We start from the raw sequence: 6,030 nt of genomic DNA, 5'->3' as shown, positions 1-6,030 counted from the left end.
GATTTTTCCCTCTGATGTCCCTGCTCGAATACTGGACAAGGGTGGTCTCCTTTTCCCACCCACCCAGTTTTACATGGAGACTTATGTGACATTTTTAATCACCATTGTCCCTAGAGATTTGTGCTTTATCTCTATCTTGAATCCTGTTATAGTGTGGCAGGAAGTGTCTTTGAATGTGTCCCTGTCTTTGGATGTGGGGATGGAGTGGAGGGTGTCGTTGCCTCCCCTGGATCTGGCACATGACGTGACATTGCAGTGCTGTCAGCAATGGATGTTTCTACGTGTCTTTCCGGTTATGGACGATGAGGGGAGAGGCGGGGCGGGATGCCGCGCTTACTCTCCTTGCGTCCTGCTGTTTAGACACGCTGTCTGCATACAAGCAGAGTGGAGGAAATGACGTCACCGCCGTCATTCGAGGCGGCGTCATTTCCCGACGCTCGTTAAGCAATTACCAGCACGGACCTTAAAAGGAGAACGCCGGGAGCCCCTGAGCCGCCAGCGTCATCCCACGATCACTCTCTGTGAGGACTAGACAGCAGTGTGTTACCATTGGGAACGGAGGGATCATTGCCCCTCCCGGACTGGTCTTGTGGATTCTGGGTGCCTTTTTTTACTCAGCTGTGGGAGATACACTTATTAAGACTGTGGTAAGCTTTAATCATGATTTTTTAATTTACTGATTGATGTACCTTATTTTTTGCCTCTCTCCAGGCAATTTTCCCTATTTTTAGGCATTACCTGGGAGAATTTTTCCCCCCTCTGGGACCTCTTTCTTGGGGAAAAGTCTCCTTTTCTTTATTACATTGTTCAGCCTTCAGCATTTTTTAGGCAACTTTACTTATCATTTTTTTTTTTTATATTTTTTCAGATTTTTTCTATTTTATTTTTCATATTCTTTACAAGTTTATGTTTCTTTTTACTCATACTGATACAGCCCCATATTGGGTTAATTAGAACTAGATGTCTTGATACAATTTTTATTTTCTATTTATTTTCTATTTTTATTTTACAAATAAATTCAAAAAACCTTTTTTCTTTTTTAGGATGGGGAATTCCCCTTTTTCCACCTGTATTTGTTTAAATACCCTCCTTTTTTTCGGCATTTGAAGGCATACAAACTCGCATAGTCGATGCAAGGTTGGTTTGTTTTTTTTTTTTTTTCTTATATACTTACCACAGACGATGTATCTCCTTCACAGATTCTACATCCCCGTCCCCGTAAGCGATTTTCAGTTTGCTGTAATTTGGTGCCTCTCCTGGGATTTTAGTATCTGGGGGTTCTTTTGCACGATAAAAGACCTTTACAGATCAGGTGGAAGTTGTTGGGTGATTCGCTGAAAATCAGTTATGTCTATCATGACTTTTGTGAGTTCTTTATATATTTTCTATTTTCATTCCTATATGGTTTGAAGTATGTAAGATTTCTGTATACTTATATTACATTTGTACTTTTCAGATAATGGCAAAAATGTATCCCTGAAGAAGATTATATAAAAATTAATTATTTCGAAACGCGTTGGATTCAATAATTTTTTGCCACTTCTGTATTGTATCACATTTTTTTCTTTTTTTCTTTTTTTGTGTGTATACTTATTGTTTGTACAAAATTGCTTTTTAATCTTTGTATAAATAAAATTTAAATTTTTTAATTTTCTTCTCTGTTAATGTTGCCCTTAAAATCCCATTTACATGAGGTTCTTGTTTTGACCCCCCATTTTACTTACCTGAGCCCTGTATTTCCCTCGGCGGAGCTTTGTCACCACCTGCTATCAAGAAGTCCAATTGACGGAGAGCAACAAGGCCCTTGTCACACCACCCACAAGGGGTGTGGGGTAAACCCGAGAAGAACACGCCTTAAACTGAGCTGTAGGTATGATATATCTGAGCCATGCAATAGCAGAGTTCATTGGACCTGCCCAGGGAGAGCACATGAATGGGTCTATGAATCCTGTTGTATTATCGTTTCATTAAGAAGCTTAAATGTTGGGGGATCTATATTGGAAGTTTTCTGTCAGATCTATAGAGGATGTCTTTCCACATGTGCTCTCAGTGTTTAGGCAGTCAGTGTTTGGGTAGTTTCGGAGGTGACTGATGCTGGGGATCATCAGGGCAGAGAATACCCTTAATATTGTAAATCTGTCCAGTTACACTTTGTCTGATATTGAAAACGATGTCCTCTCAAAAGGACTTGGATTTTGCCCAGATGCGAATATTGATACATTTGAAACAATCAAAGATATACAGCTTTTTGCAAGAAAATTAACAATAAAACCGATGTACTCCAAAAACAAAATAGGACTGACCACACAGGCCCAATAAACTGATTCGGTAACATTAAATATTCTGATCTCCTTACTAGAAGAAAATTAAGTGATCAATCTTATCGATCAGATTGATTTGGAACAGCTAATATCCACTGATTACACTTCCCTCTCTCGGGCTCAATCCAATTCATCTAGTCTTAAAAACAAATCTGATTTCTTTCCCTCTCTAAGCCTAGGTTTATAGCGATGCGGGTTAGAATTCGTGCGAGTTTAGCTGAACTCGCACAATTTCAAGCCGGCAATGCAGTCCAACTTCAGGGGTGATTTTACAGACATCTGTGTCGGTTCATGCACAGATGTCTATTCAAATCGCCCCTGAAGTCGCCAAAAGTAGTACAGAAACTACTTTTGGGAATCGATTCAGACGGTGCTATTTCCACCAATAGCCCCAGATTTTGCATGCACTGTGAACGTGGGCTAAATACCAACTCTAATATACTGTAGCTGCTTTTGTAAAAATGACAAGTGAAGATATAACTAAGCTTCAAGTCCAAAACAAAGAAGGCAACCTCACATATCATGAAAGACAGGCACTACAATCAGAGGCGGCTCTCTAATTAGGCAAATTAGGCGGCCACCTAAGGCCCCGCACTGACAGGGGCCTCACGGCCGCCTAATTTGCTTGTGCTTAATCACTGATGTCGATGCCGGCGGCTCTACCTACCCCCGCTGGGGCTCTGTGGCTCAGGGGCTGACTGACAAATCGGGTACTGCCCGAGGAATAGCGGCCCCAGCACAGAGCGGTTGCATCCCGGTCCAGTGGCAGTAGGTGCAGACAGCGGGACAGTTGAGGCCTCTAGGTGGCGGCAGCGGCCAGATGACAGCACCCGGCTCCAGGTGCCATCTCTACAAGGCGTGTGTGCGGGCGGCAGCATGTCCATGTGGGAGCCGCAGCTGGGCTGCTCCTTCAGCCTGCGCTCACCCAACCTCTCCGCACCTGCCTCCAGCTGAGCTGCCCCGTGACTGAAGATGAAGGAGCTCAGCCTCCAATCTCCTGATGCCGCCTGGCCAACCAGAGAGAAGGTGAGTGCCCGTGCAGCCTTCCTGTGTGCCTGGATAGGAGGAGCGGTGGGCGGTGGCGGGCGGCGGCATATAGTGGAATTGATCTTTCTATATTCCCCCTGCAGCCGCTGAATCATCTGCAGGAAGGAGAGGAGAAGAAGTTAGCATTCAGCGGCTGCAGGAGGAATATAAAAAGTTCAATTCCACTATATGCAGCCGCCCACCGCTCCTCCTATCTAACTTCTTCTGTGCCCCCTGTGCTCTCCGACCCTCCTTGTGCTCTCTGGCTTCCCCCCATGCTCTCTGGCCCCTCATTGTGCTCCCTGGCTACTCCCCCAGTGCTCTCCACCCCCCTGCTCTCCAGCTCCCCCTGCTTTCCACTCGCATTCTTTCTGACTCCCCTCCTCTCAAGCTCCCCCGCGCTCTCCAACCCCCACCCCTACTATGCTCTCCACCTTCCCCAGTGCTTTCTGCTCCCACGCCACCAGTCCTCTCCAGCTCCTCCCTGTTCTTTGCCCCCCCCTCCTGCTCAGTGCTCTCACAGACTGGGACATGGAACACAGGAGGGTCTGCAGACAGGGACAGGGCTAGGGATCTCTCTCACCCCCCCTTTCCCTCACCCCCCTCTTACTCACCTTCTCCTATCTCTCTCTCCCCCCTCCCTCTTTATGTCACCCTCCTTTCTCTCACCCCTCGTCTCTCTCCCTCGTACCACCCCTCTCTTTTTCACCTCCCTCCTCTGTGTCACCCCCAGTCTCTCTCACCCCCACTCACCCCTTCCCACCACTCACTCCCTCTCTCTCTCTCTTTCCCCCCTCTCTCTCTCTCTCTCTCTTTCCCCCTCTCTCTCCCCCCTCTCTCCCTCTCCCTCTCCCCCACTCTTTCCACTCTCTCTCCCCTTCTCCCTCTCTCTCTCCCCCTCTCTCCCTCTCTCTCCCCCTCTCTACCCCCTCTCCCCCCTCTCTCTCACCTCTCCTCTCTTTCTCTCTCGCACCACCCCTCTCTTCCACAACCCTTTTCTCTCTCCCTCATCCCCTCTTTTTCTCACCTCCCTCCTCTGTGTCACCTCCAGTCTCTCTCACCCTCACTCACCCCTTCCCACCACTTCCTCCCTCTCTTCCTCCCTCTCTCCCCCCTCTCTCTCCCTCTCCCCCTTCTCTCTGTCCCCCCTCTCTCTCCCCCTCTCTCCCACCCCTCGTCTCTTTCTCTCTCGCACCACCCCTCTCTTCCACAACCCTTCTCTCTCTCCCTCACCCCCTATCTTTCTCACCTTCCTCCTCTGTGTCACCCCCAGTCTCTCTCACCCCCACTCACTCCCCCTATCCCTCCCTCTCTCCCCACTTTCTCTCTTCCCCCTCTCTCTCTCCCTCTCTCCCCCCTCTCTCCCCCCTCTCTCTCTCTCTCCCTCTCTCTCTCCCCCTCCCCGTGCTTTCTCCCCTCCTCCCATATCTCTCTCTCTCTCCCTCTGCTCCCTTCTCTGTCTCCCTCCTTCTCTCTCTCCCCCCTCTCCCCCCCTTTCTACCCCCTCTCTTCCCTTCTTTCCCACCACTCCCCCTATCTCTCTCTCCCCTCTATCTATCCCTGTCTCTCTCCCTCCCTCCTCCCTCTCTCTCTCTGCACTGTGTTGGGATTCCCTCCCTCTCCTTCCTCCCAAGGTATGGGAAATTCTTAGAGGGGTAGGTTACCACCTTGCTGGGTCCCAGATGTTTTTTAGGCTGCATATGTCTGATGGGTGAGGAGGGTGCCCTGGAAGTGGTGCTGATGAACTGTGTGCTAGATCCGTGCATCTTTCTGCAGCCAAGTTTATTGCTTGAATTTTTTTTCCCATTATGGGCGTGAGTGGGGCCTCATGTGTAAAATTTGCCTAAGGTCTCACAAAGCCTAGAGCCGCCTCTGACTACAATCATTATCCAACAATACCGATATTACTATTAAAACTTCAGACAGCAGACCTATGTGCTTCTACAAGCAGCAGGAAGATATAAATACTACTCTGACAAAGGAAGGTGCCATATACTTACATACTCAGTAGGAGATAAAGTATGGTTGTCCACCAATTGAAGCAACCTTCTTCCAAGCTGGGTCCATGTTTTATCGGTCCCTACAGGATCATCTCTCCCCTTTGGTCAGCCTCTTACAAACTGAAACTGCCACCTTTCCACAGGATACATCCAGTTTTTCATGTTTCTCTACTAAAGGCAGTCTTCAACCAGTACTAAAGACCTCAACATCTACCGCCTCCTGTACTCATGGATGGGCAGTAGGGATGAGCCGAACACCCCCCGGTTCGGTTCGCACCAGAACCCGCGAACGGACCGAAAGTTCGCACGAACGTTAGAACCCCATTGACGTCTATGGGACTCGAACGTTCGAAATCAAAAGTGCTCATTTTAAAGGCTAATTTGCATGGTATTGTCCTAAAAAGGGTTTGGGGACCCGGGTCCTACCCCAGGGGACATGTATCAATGCAAAAAAAACTTTTAAAAACGGCCGTTTTTTCGGGAGCAGTGATTTTAATGATGCTTAAAGTAAAAAAAAAAAAGTGAAATATTCCTTTAAATATCGTACCTGGGGGGTGTCTATAGTATGCCTGTAAAGTGACGCGTGTTTCCCATGTTTAGAACAGTCCCTGCACCAAATGTCATTTTTAAAGGAAAAAATCTCATTTAAAACTGCTTGCGGGTTTAATGTCATGTCGGGTCAT

The 6,030-nt window shown here is 47.7% G+C and overlaps 1 long non-coding RNA gene across 1 annotated transcript; it reads left to right on the top strand.

Moving 5' to 3' along the window:
* The first annotated feature begins 336 nt into the window (after nt 1–336).
* Nucleotides 337–1,649, top strand: LOC141113001 (uncharacterized). Its single transcript, XR_012236692.1, has 3 exons — nt 337–647; nt 1,200–1,365; nt 1,457–1,649. It is a non-coding gene; the product is annotated as an uncharacterized lncRNA (long non-coding RNA).
* Nucleotides 1,650–6,030: the final 4,381 nt, after the last annotated feature.

Source organism: Aquarana catesbeiana, linkage group LG11 (assembly GCF_042186555.1).
Source record: "Aquarana catesbeiana isolate 2022-GZ linkage group LG11, ASM4218655v1, whole genome shotgun sequence".
NCBI lineage: Eukaryota > Metazoa > Chordata > Amphibia > Anura > Ranidae > Aquarana > Aquarana catesbeiana.
This window is presented reverse-complemented; position numbering and strand designations above follow the sequence as displayed.